A 14547-nucleotide genomic window follows, 5' to 3' on the forward strand; every position below is an offset into this window, starting at 1 on the left:
TCCTTGTCCCTGAGATTGCTATGGGGCTGCCAAGCCTCGCGAGAAGTGTCCGTTAGGGCCGTGTCAACTGCAGCCAGTGGCTGCGGCTCCCTCTGTCTGGCGTCATCTAGGGCGCTGCTCAGGAGATTGCAGAGGCCAGTTTTCCAGTTGGCTTACGTCTTTATCGCGTGGGGCAAAGACTTGCCAAATTCCCGGCCAGCGGAGCGGCGAGGATGGGGACTTACGGGAAGTTAAAGAGCTTCGTGGGCGGCCTCGCGGCTCCAGAACCAGGCTCTAGGCGGCGGCGACCGCAGCCGTTAGGGAGGCCACCGCGGCTACGACCGCAGCCGTTAGGGAGGCCACCGCGGCTACGACCGCAGGTGAGGCCACCCCAGGCGGAGCGGAGGCCTGGAGGGGAATCTTGATCCTGGGCCAGACACCTGTCAAGAGGAGGCGGAGCGTGGTGCCTCCAGGAAGACTGGATGAGTATTCTCCAGGAGCCAGACAAAGGCGTGAGTAATAGGGACGTGCGCCGCCTTGTTGGTGTTGATCAGTCCACCAAGGAGAAGCAGCTGTGGGCGCGGTGGCCGTGCCTGTAATCCCAGCGCTTTGGGAGGCCGCGGCGGGAGGATCGCCTGAGCCCAGGAGTTCGAAACCAGCCTGGGCAACATAGTGAGAACCCAGTCTCCACCAAAAAGGAAAAAAAAAAAAAAAAAGAGGAAAAAAATTAGTGCGGTGTGGTAGCACGCACCTGTAGCCTCAGCTACTCGGGAGGCTGAAGCGGGAGGCTCACCTAAGCCTGGGAGGTCGAGGCTGCAGTGAGCTGTGATTATGCCACTGCACTCTAGCCTGGGTGACAGCAAGACCCTGCTTCCCCCCACCTTGGCGCCCTCCCCCCCACCCCAAAACCAAGAAAAACCAGTGTGGAGAGTTGGTCGCCCATCTGCTCCAAGCTGCTGTGTATTCCCGGTAATGTAAACATCGTGAAGGTGGAGATCCAGTTAACCTTTTAGGTGGAGGGCCAGATGATAGAGGGCGACATCTGACCGGGAAGGCCATCTGCAACCAGGCCTAATACATCCACAGGGAACCAGTAGGAAACATCTGGGGAGGACAACCCAAATAAGTATCATGGGAGCAAGGGGTGGTTTGAGAACTTTAAAAATCGCTGCTGTTTTGCAATGTACCAGGTTGATGGGGAGGAAGGACCCTTAAATGCTGAGTGGGCACCGAGTATTCCAAGCAACTGGAGACTGGCTATGTGCCTCAACAGGTCTTCAACACCAAGGAGACGACCCATCTTTTCTGTGCATGCCTTCCTACTTTTGGGGCAAAAGACAAAACTCTGGAAAGCTTAGAGGAAGCTAAAGACAGGATTTCCCTCATTTTTTTTTTGTGGCAGTGCCTCAGGTGACAAAATGATAAAACCACTGCTGCTTTACAAAGACTCTAATCCCCCACTTGTCTTTCAGAAAGAGATAAACGCCTTCCTGTTTTCTTGTGACACACCCAGAATCACCATTGACACTTTATGGATTGGTTTTGTTATTTTTTTATCCATCAAGTCCGAAGTCATTTAACAGAAAAAAAAATCCGGAAATCAGAATGTTGCTAGTTGTGGACGGAGGTCCCAATCACCCAGATTCATTATTCTTTGTTCATTCTAATGTTGATTGTGTTTCTCCCTCAGGAAGGCCCTAGCTTTCTTCAGCCCTTGGGTTAGGGTATAATCGAAGCATTTGGGAGGTATTACACCAAACATATGTTTGACCACTTTGCTGACTGTATTTAAAAAAACCCTCGCCTTACTCTGAAAGAAACATGGCAACAGTACAATATTGCTGATTCTTTGGTAGTGATAAAAGAGGTGATGGGTGATATAAAATCAGCCACTCTTAAGCTTGCTGGAAACTGTGGGAAGATATGTGAATGATGATGCATTTTCCCTAGAGCTAATGAAGAAGTTAAAAAAACTTAGTGTCTGCAAAACAGGTGGGTTTAAGATTCATTGATATCAGGGAAAGTGAAATTAGTGAGCTACTCAAGTTTCAATCTTTAGTCATAACTGAGACTCTGTGTCCATAGGAAGAAGTCTTTGCAGACAGAGGAAATTGAATGCTGTCTGATGCCAGACCTCAGGCCTCACTGATGCTGCAATTGATATGGATCCTTTCCTGGATTAAAGCTTGGCTTTTAAAAAAGATTTCAATAAATTGCTTATACCTATAAAGAGATGCAGAAGAACCTTCAAAATAAAGCAAAGGACTTGGAAAGAGAAGACATGAAGAAGAGGATGTCATCTAGGTGAAGGTGATGGATACAGAATCTGAGTCTGAGGGGAAATCTGACTTTGAATCAGGATCCGATAAGGAGCAGGACAAGATGGAGGATAAGAAGCTGCCAGAAGAAAAGCCTGGACCCTCTGGCATGGCACTCAGAGTCTTGATATGTCTGAAGAAACTGTCCAAACCATTAATGTGAAGTTGAACCTTTGGAATGTAACCTTCGAAGTGAATCTGGAGAGAGTAGGGGTACCTGAGTCGAAGGACGAAGAGGTTCCAGAGACCATCCTTCCCTTGTTACGCTAACATCATTTTCATAATTACCATCATCCTTTTCATCACCAGCCACACATCCCTATCATTTTAGTCAGGTAACAAACATTGCGCTTAAACTCCGCAGGGTCCTGAGCTAAACTTGGGGACATCTGCTCAGGAAATCATCTCAGGATCTGAGGTAAATGGTCATTAACAGTTCCATTCTTATTAATGTAATAGCTCTAAAAGATCATGGTCTTGATTTTAGTGACTTAAAATACAAAGGTTTCCTTAGGACCACTCAGCCTCATTTTCTCTAACCATATTCTATAGATAGTAAGTTCTTCAATCACAAATGTAGGTTTTCAGAGTTTACATTGGTAGTTGACAAGAGACTACTTGCTCTTGAATGACATGGCCTTACGTTTTATAAGCGGTTTCTTTTTTTTTTTGAAATTGAGTCTTGCTCTGTTGCCCAGGTTGGAGTGCAATGGAGCAATCTCAGCTCATTGCAACCTCCACCTCCCGGGTTCAAGTGATTCTCCTGCCTCAGCCTCTTGAATAGCTGGGATTACAGGTGTGTGCCACCACGCCGGCTAATTTTTGTCTTCTTAATAGAGATGGGATTTCACCATGTTGGCCGGGCTGGTCTCGAACTCCTGACCTCAGATGATCTGCCTGCCTCGGCCTCCCAAAGTGTTGGGATTACAGGTGTGAGCCACTGCACCCAGCCACATTTTATAAGCACTCTTAATGTTAATCTTCTCTGTTAATCCTCACTTCAGACCTATGAAGGAGATATTAGACCTTCCTTTATGAGAAAAATCCCCTGAAAGCACACAGAAATTAAGTAACTCGCTTGAGTCTGCACAACTAACAATATAAATGACAGGAGTAGGCCTACAACTGATTAAGTATTGGATTTTGTCAGACACTTTGCTAAGAAGTATATTAGGCCTTTAAGAATTTCTAAGGCCGGGCACGGTGGCTCAAGCCTGTAATCCCAGCACTTTGGGAGGCCGAGACGGGCGGATCACGAGGTCAGGAGATCGAGACCATCCTGGCTAACATGGTGAAACCCCGTCTCTACTAAAAAATACAAAAAACTAGCTGGGCGAGGTGGCAGGCGCCTGTAGTCCCAGCTACTCAGGAGGCTGAGGCAGGAGAATGGCATAAACCCAGGAGGCAGAGCTTGCAGTGAGCTGAGATCCGGCCACTGCACTCCAGCCTGGGCGACAGAGCGAGACTCCGTCTCAAAAAAAAAAAAAGAAAAAAAATTTCTAATCCCAGGGAACAAAACAGATAGGTGAACAGGTAATGACAATAAATGCAGAGACTGTCAGCTGGCAATCTGCAAGCCAGATTTGATTAACAGATGTGTTTTGTTTGGTCAGCCTAGTTGAAAACAATTTTGAATTGGTTTCCAGTATTTTGCCCTCTCTATTTTAAGATACTATTTACATAAAATTTGCCAACTTAAAGTGTGCTGTTTGTTGAATTTTTAAAACACTTGTGTTACTCCTGCCACAACTAAGACATAATTCTCTTAAACAGTTTACTTACACTTTTCTGCTCTGTATCCCTACCCCTAGAATTGTCATTTTTAAAATGAGGATACTTCACATTAAAAAGCTGGATTAAAAATTTGGAAATTCTGATAACAGTGGAGTCTGTATTCAGAAGGGCAACAGCCATTAGCTTGCTGCTTTTCTTATTTGTTACTGCTCCCCATAGTTCATGCTACCACAAAAGTGTGTGCAGGCCGGGCACGGTGGCTCACACCTGTAATCCCAGCACTTTGTGAGGCCGAGGTGGGCAGATCACAAGGTCAGGAGTTGGAGACCAGCCTGGCCAATATGGTGAAATCCCATCTACTAAAACCAAAAATTAGCCAGGCGTGGTGGCGTGTGCCTGTAGTCCTAGCTACTTGGGAGGCTGAGGCAGGAGAATCGCTTGAACCCAGTAGGCGGAGGTTGCAGTGAGCTGAGATCGCGCCACTGCACTCCAGCCTGGGCGACAGAGCGAGAGTCTGCCTCAAAAAAAAAAAGTGTGTGCAAAGTGCCTTATGGGCAGAGAACTATGGGAGTATCTTTTGGATGGCCTGGAAAGAGTTCATTAAGGACAGAAGTAGGGATTAAGAGTGTTCTAAGCCAAGGAGAATTAGAAGGGAGATTCTGGGAGGAAGGGGCCAGAGAGGCAGCCATGTGCGTGCTTCTCTTGTTTGTTTTTGTTGGTGGGTTGGACCTCTTTAAAGTGGAAGAATTTTGTGTACGTGTGTGTGTATGCTGTGGATTCTGAAGGTTTTGTGTTCTTAACAAAAGTTTATGTCTTTGGGGACGTCCCAAAATTTTGATTTTTTAAAAATTGTTTGAATGGAAAGTGAAAATAGTGTATTTTTGCAAGGGTTGTAGGTCTGGTATGGTGCTTGCATTGTTTCAAGGGTGAAGGGTGTCCGGTGGAAATTCCTCCCTCTCTTTGCTGCTGCCTCCACTGTCTCTCTCCTGGTGTCCTTCTGGCAAGCCTGGCAGACCAGGCCAGGGAGGAACAAGGAGGCATTGGTGGGAGAGAGGTTAGTTTAGGCCCTCAGTGCCCGCCCACTAGCACCTCTGCCCATGGCTGCCATTCACTGCCATGGTGCAGCTAAATTACCTGTGATGCTCTGGACAGGCTGGGCTCATGATGCCCTCTGCCAAGCTGCCTGCGGCCCTCTGTCCTCATGTGCCTCCTGGTGAGTGCCCTGTGCCAGCAGACTATGAACTTCTTCATCCCTAAACCCCCAGCTTCAGGACTGAGGGGAAGGGAAGGAAGGGAGAAGGCAGACAGATTTCTCTTTAATGCTCCTGGGGATCTGTGCTGGAGGCAGCTAGGTAAGGGCAGTGAATTGTTTGGTCCTTGGAGGCACCACTTGGTGTCCTGCAGATTGTGGGATGTTTTTCTAATTTTACCAGGAAACTGTCACTCCCAGCTACTTGGGGAGGAGTGACTGGGCTGTGTCATTGCTAGATGGAGGAGGGGAAGGGGTGTCTGCTGGTGAATCCTTGTCTAGGCATCACGTAAGAGGTTATTTTCTTCTATTGTAGTTACCATCTCATTTTTCTGTAATTGTCTGGGGGGCTTTGTTTTCTCATCTTGGAAATATCTTGAAGTGTTAAGGTTGGAAGTGACTACAGAGTAACTCCAGAGGTGGTGAAGGGGGCAGAAAGAACCGTAGGGGAGGGTCAGAAGCACAGGGTTCCAGCTCAGCTTTGCTGCTCACCTTTTGGGTGATTTCTCCCTTTCTTTGGCCTTTATTTCGTCACCTGTAAAAACTGGCACAAACCAGTGGACCTTAACTGTTTTGGGATTGTAGGTCTCCCTGAGTAGTTTTGTGAAAGTATATGCTGTCTATCCCTGAACTCCAGCCTCAATCTACTCAATAACCCCCTGAGGATGGGGGCCCAGGTCTCTGAATTTTTAAATACTTGTATAGATGAGTCACATTTAGCCAGTTTGGAGATCAGTGTTGGGAAATTGAGTAGAATTTCATCCTACTATTTCCTTTATATGCCCATCCTTTCTCGTGATGTATTCTTTTGCCACAGTCCTGTGACACAGGAAGGGCCAGTGACCTTGGTCATCTTAGATTTGCCCTTGTTGATATTCTCAGGGTAAATGTCTTTCCTTTCCCCTGATGGTGTTCTTATACTGTCTTCTGATCATCATTGCTGACTTTGTTTTCAGCATCTAAAAGTTTCCATAACTGTAAGGCTTACTTCTTCCCTGCAGTCTTCCCTGTTTTTTAGTTATTCATTCATCGGCACTCGTCTTGGAAAGTCAGTGATCAAAATAGCACCAGTGTGTAGGGATGAGCATTGGAAGAGCTCAAGCAGAGAAGACATAGGAGTTTCTGCAGGGCTGTCCTGGGGTGGTTCTTGATGAGGCCAGCTGGGGAATAATCTAGGTGGCAGATGTTGGCACACTATAAGAAAAAGCATCTTGTGAAAACCTTTAAGTTAGATGGACTTCATCAAGAGATGATGAACCTCCCACCTCCAGGAGTGTTCAGGCAAATGTGAGATGCATGCATTGGACCAGATGACATGTGAGGCCTTGGTCAACTCTAGACTTGTTTATATAGGTTTGGAAAGATTTTAAAGTTTTCTCCTCAGTAGGTCACTTAGGTGGGCCAGGTTTGACAGTTCACTGAGCTCCTCTTAGGAGCATCATAATTTGGTTTTGTTCCCTTCTCCAGGTACTTTTGGGAGGGAAAAATAGAAGCCACTAACATCCTGTTGGTGAGTGAGGATGTGAGCATTAGGGGGGGGTCGGTTTTTTTTTTTTCTTTTTTGAGACGGAGTTCCGCTCTTGTTGCCCGGGCTGGAGTGCAGTGGCGCAATCTCGGCTGACTGCAACCTCTACCTCCCGGGTTCAGGTGATTCTCCTGCCTCAGCCTCCCAAGTAGCTGGGATTACAGGCATGCACCACCACACCCAGCTAATTTTGTATTTTTAGTAGAAATGGGGTTTCTCCATGTTGGTCAGGCTGGTTTTGAACTCCCAACCTCAGGTGATCTGCCCACCTTGGCCTCCCAAAGTGCTAGGATTACAGGTGTGAGCCACCAAGCCTGGCCCATAGGAGGTCTTGATAGGGGAGTGAGTGAGACCATGGCCTTTTTCCAGGTTCCAATTAAAGTCAGCAGAGATAACTGATTGAGGTGTTTCCCCACATAAGATGCCCTGGGTTCATTTGTAAGCTAGTGACAGGGCCTGGTGACCCCGGAGGAAAGCTGTCTCCTAAATGACCAGATGAATGAGCAGTGGCAGCACTGGGGATCAGGCCCTAAAGCAGCAGTTTTTAGTTTTTGTTTGTTTGTTTTCATCTATAGTTAATGAAGACAAAGACTTCCAGGGTCTTCATGCTGTCCATCTGCATCAGGTAAGGTTGGCATCTCTTCTCACTCCTTTACCATAGGACCAGCCAAGGTACTAAGGGAATGACCTTGAAAAGCTGGAGACCTGAATCCCAGCCAGTCACCTTCTATGTGATTTTGGGCAAGTCCCTATCCCTCTCTGACCCTCAGATTCTCCATCTGTATAATGGGGGGCTAGAATAAGATAGTTTAAACCAGTGGCCTTCAAAATGTTGGTCTTAGAACCCCTTTACACTTTTAAAAATTGAGACCCAAAAGAACTTTATGGGTTATATAAAAGTTTACTGTTTTAGAAACTAAAACAGAATATAAAAATATTTTTATTTCATTTAAAATGATAAAACCATTACATATTAACATAAATAATGCATTTTTAAGGAAAGTAAGATTTCCTAAAGACAAAAAAATTTAGAAGAATGACATTTTACATTTTAGCAGATTCTGGCTTAATAAGACAGCTGGATCTCCTCTGAAACATCTTTAAATTCTGGGACACTTTAAGCTCATGGTGATAAAGTCAGGTCTTTCAAAATTTAGTTTTGTTTGAAAACATCAATTTTATCATTGGCCATACATGATGTAAATTGTCTTTATTTGAGTGGTGGGCTCAATTTATTCATATTTGAGGAAGTGCCTACCTAATACTCAAGCCTGAAGTAACTATAATTTGTAGAAATGACAAATTATGGTTACTCGGACTTGAAAGTAAAATTGGTGTTCCACCAAAAAAAAAAAAGTTTAACTTGTACTAAAACAATCAGACACGCAGTGAACTTAGGCATGTAGTAGAAATGCTTTATGTGTACTTCCTACCGGTGTTTTGTCACACAGAATATTGAAAAGGCATGTACACAAGGATTGAAATTTAATTAAAGTAGTAATTTTGCCTACTTCATCAGAGATGCGAAGTGAAATTGACTTTTTAAAGTCCAACTGTGTGGCAGTGAAGAATATAATGACAATGAGTACAGGTTAGTGTCACTGTCTCAACTCATGCTGAAGTGCCAGCAGTTTTACCTTTTTTTTTTTTTTTTTTGAGACGGAGTCTCGCTCTGTTGCCCAGGCTGGAATGCTGCAGCATGATCTCAGCTCACTACAGCCTCTGTCTCCCAAGTTAAAGCGATTCTCCTGCCTCAGCCTCCCAAGTAGCTGGGATTATAGGTGCCTGCCACCATGCCCGGCTAATTATTATTATTATTTTTGTCTTTCAAAGACAGAGTTTTGCTACGTTGGTCAGGCTGGTCTTCAACTCCTGGGCTCAAGTGATCCACCTGCCACGGCCTCCTAAAGTGCTGGGATTATGGGCATGAACCATCACACCTGGCCGGTTTTTTTTTTTTTTAACCATTAGTGCAAATGTCAACATAGTAAAAGAATAACAAAATAATATTATGAAAGTAGTTTTGGCCCCAAGGACCCCCTAGAGTCCTGGAGATCCCCCGGGGTCAGTGGACCTTCACTTTGAGAACCTCTAGTATAAACCTTTATCATTCTGTCATTCAAAGTGGAATTTTTGGAATTGGCATCACCTGGGAGCTTTCAAGAACTGTAGAATCTCCTGCTCACCCCAGACCTACTGAATCAAATTATAGTTTAACAAGACCCCCAGGTGATTTCTCTGCACATTAAAGCTTGAGAAGCACTGGTCTAAACCAGTGTTTCTCATAACTGCCTGCTATGTATTAGCATCATTTGGACACTTTTTTTTTTTTTTTTTTTTTTTTTGAGACAGAGTCTCGCTGTGTCACCCAGGCTGGAGTGCAGTGGCGCGATCTCGGCTCACTGCAAGCTCCGCCTCCCGGGTTTTACGCCATTCTCCTGCCTCAGCCTCCGAGTAGCTGGGACTACAGGCGCCCGCCACCTCGCCCGGCTAGTTTTTTGTATTTTTAGTAGAGACGGGGTTTCACTGTGTTAGCCAGGATGGTCTCGATCTCCTGACCTCGTGATCCACCCGCCTCGGCCTCCCAAAGTGCTGGGATTACAGGCTTGAGCCACCGCGCCCGGCTGGACACATTTTTCAAACTACCAATTTAGGCCCCACCTCACAGATTTCGACTTAATTTGGCCAGGGCGGGGATCAAGTATAGTGGTATTAAAAAGCACCTTTCTTTTTAGATGACTCTAATATGGTCACCTGAATCTTCTCAGGTTGACTCTAACATAGGGCCAGAGATGCAAACCCACCTATATGGATGATGAAACCTTTTCTTTACTTCTTAGGGAACTAGGATTCTGTGAATACATGGTTACATCTGGGTCTCAAACTAGCTATAGAGGGGGCCCTTATGATACCACCTCCGCAGAGGTGAGAGAGTAAGGAACCATTGGTAGAGCCAGTACTGTGAAGAAATTAAATTTTTTTTTTTTTTTTTTTTTTTTTTTTTTTTTTTTTTTTTTTTGAGACGGAGTCTCGCTCTGTAGCCCGGGCTGGACTGCAGTGGCCGGATCTCAGCTCACTGCAAGCTCCGCCTCCCGGGTTTACGCCATTCTCCTGCCTCAGCCTCCGGAGTAGCTGGGACTACAGGCGCCCGCCACCTCGCCCGGCTAGTTTTTTTGTATTTTTAGTAGAGACGGGGTTTCACCGTGTTAGCCAGGATGGTCTCGATCTCCTGACCTCGTGATCCGCCCGTCTCGGCCTCCCAAAGTGCTGGGATTACAGGCTTGAGCCACCGCGCCCGGCTAAGAAATTAAAATTTTAACTGGTGAGGGACAGCTTCAGGGTTAAGAGAGTTGGACCTCCTACCTTGAAACCTGGCTCCCCACCTGCCACTTGTTCCATAGTGCTTGGAAAATATGAATACTTTCTGTGCCTCAGTTGCCCCTTCTGTAAAATGGGGATTATACAAATGGGTTGTTATGCATATGGAAATTAATATGTGAAATCCATATATGAAATGCTTTATCAGTCTCCGCTCTTATTACTGTGTTAAAAATGTCTTTGAATTCTGTATGTCTGCTTATAAAAACATGTAAGTTAACAAAATTCATTATCTTCAGGCACCCAACTTACAGAATGTTTAAGCATACATGTGAAGCAACATGTGAATGTATACATGTGCTGTGATTTATTAAGCATGTTATGGGAAGTTTAAAATACCTCATTCAGCAGAAAGGAGGCAGAGGATTATAATCCTCATTTGACAGATGGGACACTCTGGTCCAAGTCCTCATGTTTCTTCAGCCTAGAAAGTGAAGAGAACTTGCACTGTGTGACAACGGCCAGGTGAAAGAAACAGGAGAGGAGGAGATTCCTCTAGACCTGGATTGTCAGGGAAGATCCCTTGGAAAAGGTCAATGGTTGAATTGGACCTTGAGGGATAGAGAGGTGTTTTTTTTTTTTGAAGCAAGAATAGGCTTTTGATTGATCAGCAGGAGCAGGTGGAATCTAGGTGGGCAAGAGAATACAGAGATATTGGTGGGGGGATTGTTTTGGGAAGCGATGTGCATAAGATAATAATAAAAAGAGTAGCTAGCATTTAATGAATGCATACAGTGCCAGCTGGTGTACTGGGTAAGTGCTTTGTATACTTTGTGTTAATTAATCCTCAGCAGTCCAGTCATGTAGGGCTTTTTTTTTTTTTTTTTAAGGAGCATTTGAAGAAAACTAAGTGACTTGTCCATAGTCAGACAGCTAGTAGGGGCAAACTTAGAATTTGAACCCACGTCTGTAAGACTGTAAAGCTATCTGGCCTAACTGGCCACTTGTTGACAGATGGGAAACATAGGCTAGAGAGTGACAGGCCGTGGACCTGGACAGGTGGGGTGAGGCAGGTTGCAGAGAGCCTCCCATGAGGCTGGCCAGTTGGGTTTTATCACATGAGTTGATTCTAATCATAGTCACTCACAGGGCTTTGCTTTCTCTCCAAAGGCTATACATACTTTTGAAATCCCAGAGGTCTTCAGTCTCCCTGTGGGTCAAGGAGATGTGCAGTATTTAAAGTGGATTGAGGACGGCATGGAAGAGGATTGAGTGGGGAAAGCTTTTTGTGCATTCTGCTGGCTACCTCCAGCGGCTGCCTCCAGCCTTCATCAACTGCACTCTGGGGAAGAGGAGGGCACCTTCTACCTCCCAGTATCTCTGGATTCCATGTTCCCGTCGGCACGGAGGAGCTAAAAATGGCCTGTGGAGGCTGAAGGTCTGAGGCTCCTAAAGCTGGAAGAAAAGGCTGGGCGAGTCAGGCCAAGCAAGAACATAGTGTAACTTGTCTCTGAGTGCTTCATGGTTAAGGGGGATAAGGGGGCACGAGGGCACGAGGATGGTTACATGTAGTGACTGAAGGGAAGACGCAGTGAGGGTGAGACTTGTCATCTTGAGTCAGTAGGCCTACCTCAAGTGCCTAGGATGTAATTGCTTTGCTGCTTCTCATGGGGAGGAGTGGCCCTAGTGACCTTGTTCACCTGGAAGAGTGTGGGATGAATGTCTCCTCCTACGGGGACTGGCAAGTGCTTTATCAAAAGGATAAATTGCTAATGGTGGCATTTCATGGATCAGCAGGATTATTTCTCCTTGCTAAAGAGGCTTTTGTTGGTCCTGAATTCTGAGGAGGTGGGACTAGGAATGGACTCCATGAACCTGTGTATGACTCAGGGAATATTAGGACTTTGGCACAGCCTCATGGGTTGGCAGTAAGTCTTGGCTCTTCCCTAGCCTGAATGACAGATATCAGATCGTTCTGGTGTTTTGTCAGTGAAGATGTAGATTCTGAGCGCACAAAACTAACCTTTTCACTTGAACACAGAAATAGCCCCAGGAATCGGACAGACCTGTGTCTTTAGGTTTGTTTCATAGAGCCCCAGGGGTTGACAGTAGTACCTTGGGGACTGCCTGCATGGGGATTTTTTTAAAAGCGTTCTTTGTTAAAGGTTTGTAAACCACCCCTCTGAGCCAGTTTTCATTTTATACATTACTGCAGGAAACTGAACTGCATGGAGGTCCAGAAGGTGGGTAGTGCAGGGTGTAGTGCTGATAACTACTGTACTTCTTGGATCTTCGTGCTCCCAAATACCAAATGGAAGACAATCTCTGAGAGTCCTTTGCAAAGATCTTGTAGGGACTTTAGGCTGGGGCCTTTGGAAAGTTCCTGAGGATTCCAATGGAGATTTTGAGGGATTGTCTTAGAAGAACAAAGAGAATGATAATGGTGATGTCCCTGCTTTTTACAACAGATCATGTTGTGCTATATATGCAAACCTGTGTAAAGTAAACCCTATCTAAAATGTGCTGGGGACCCAAGGTGGACTGCCTGTATTGCTTCCAGGATAAAGTCCAATTTCTAGCTCTGGTTTTTATAACCTTGCTTCAGCTCACCTTTTCCGTCATTATCCCCTGCATCTCCTCTCCCACGCTGGGAAATGGATGGCTCCACTATACTGTGTGATGTTATTGCTATGTTCATGCCGTCCCCTCTGCCTGGAATGCCCTTCTGTTTGAATGCCTGTGAAATGTTGCTGCTCCTTTGTATGGCCTGGCTTCCATGGTTGGCAGGAATCTCTTTTGTGGTATTCCTGCCATCTTTGTGCATCAGAGTCAGCTTCGTATTCCTAGATTGTAAGCTGCTTGAGGATAGGGGCATGTCTTGCACCTGTTTGGCAAATTGATGTTTAAAGTATTTAAATAACTAAAGCTCTCTCTACAGTACATAGTCACTTTTGATTTATGGAATTGGCAAAATTAAACTTTTTTCCTTGAATATTCTTAAAGTGAGACTAATTCCAAAGGAGATTTTTCTGTCTGTGGCCTTCATTGGGTGGTTTGCTGTTATCAGAAAGCTCTTAGTGGCCTTCCTCTTCCCTGGTGTCAAGGTTGACTGTAATAGGAAATGGGAGGGGAGAGGGCCATTTCTGCCAGGCATTGTCATAGGTTCTTAACATTATATCCTTATAATGCAATGTTTTCCTCACTTTACAGATGAAACCTGAGACCAGAGAACATGTAACATGTAAAGTACATGGCAGAATTAGGATGTGAACCCAACTCTGATTCTAAACCTAATGCTCTTACTCTTTCATTCAGAGGTTCAGTCAGTTCTTTGTAGGCCATAGATCCAGAGAAGCTGCTGTAGCCAACAATAAAGTTGTTAGTTTTTAAAACATCTATATGGTGTTGGTCTGGCACTTAAAAATGTATTGTTTGCTGGGCACGGTGACTCACACCTGTAATCCCAGCACTTTGGGAGGCCAAGGTGGGCGGATCACGAGGTCAAAAGATCGAGACCATCCTGACCAACATGGTGAAACCCCGTCTCTACTAAAAATTAGCTGGGTGTGGTGGCACATGCCTCTAGTCCCAGCTACTCGGGAGGCTAAGGCAGGCGAATCACTTGAACCCAGGAGGCAGAGGTTGCAGTGAGCCGAGATCTTGCTACTGCACACCAGCCTGGCAACAGAGCAACACTTCGTCTAAAAAAAAAATAAATGTGTTGTTTACTACTCACCACAGATCTGCAGGAGTTCACTGATCTCTAGGGTCTGCCTTAATGCCAACTTACGTGGTTTGGTCACTATTACAAACCGTCATCCCAGAATGATGATGCAGAGGCTAGGGCTAGGACCCAGACCAGTGTTTCCACGTGGGAATTCCCTCCCAGTATTTCTTCGGAAATGTATGTTTTTTGAATCCATAAACCCTAGAAAAATCAGTTGAGGAAATGAGAAGTATTGTAATTATTCTGTGAATACTAACACCATTATAGAGACATTACTAGTTTGAAAGAATCCAACTTCATCAAATACTAACATACTGAATTGAGGGCTGTAAGAACTGAGACAGGAGTATAGCAGAGAGAAACAGTCACCATCTAATTAGCCCTACTTTTGATTGCTGTGATGTCATTACGTCTGTATGTCTGGCCATATCAGCTGCTAATGGTGAGTTCTTGCAAATAAAATGATTTGATAAACAACCTACATACTTTATACAAATCTTATGGTGTTCTGAGAAATAAACTTTGGAAGCAAAATAAGTTAACAGTCTGGACACGATTGATTCTATATTCTGTTTACCTTGCTCTAGGATATTCAAATGTTATATTTATTTGAATGCTATCCAATATATGTTGCCTGGCGTCTTCCTGTCCTTTAAATATTCTCTGTACGCTACAGTTCTTTGTAAGTAAAAATAGG

General features: G+C 45.0%; 1 long non-coding RNA gene across 2 annotated transcripts; it reads left to right on the top strand.

Moving 5' to 3' along the window:
* The first annotated feature begins 61 nt into the window (after positions 1–61).
* LOC119619075 (uncharacterized) lies at positions 62–14387 on the top strand. Of its 2 annotated transcripts, XR_012094870.1 has the most exons (4): positions 64–1971; positions 2065–2715; positions 7381–7430; positions 11294–14387. It is a non-coding gene; the product is annotated as an uncharacterized lncRNA (long non-coding RNA). The 2 variants fall into 2 exon arrangements; XR_005235463.2 differs by having other exon boundaries at positions 62–2715.
* Positions 14388–14547: the final 160 nt, after the last annotated feature.

This window comes from Chlorocebus sabaeus, chromosome 12 (genome assembly GCF_047675955.1).
Source record: "Chlorocebus sabaeus isolate Y175 chromosome 12, mChlSab1.0.hap1, whole genome shotgun sequence".
In the NCBI taxonomy this organism is placed as follows: domain Eukaryota; kingdom Metazoa; phylum Chordata; class Mammalia; order Primates; family Cercopithecidae; genus Chlorocebus; species Chlorocebus sabaeus.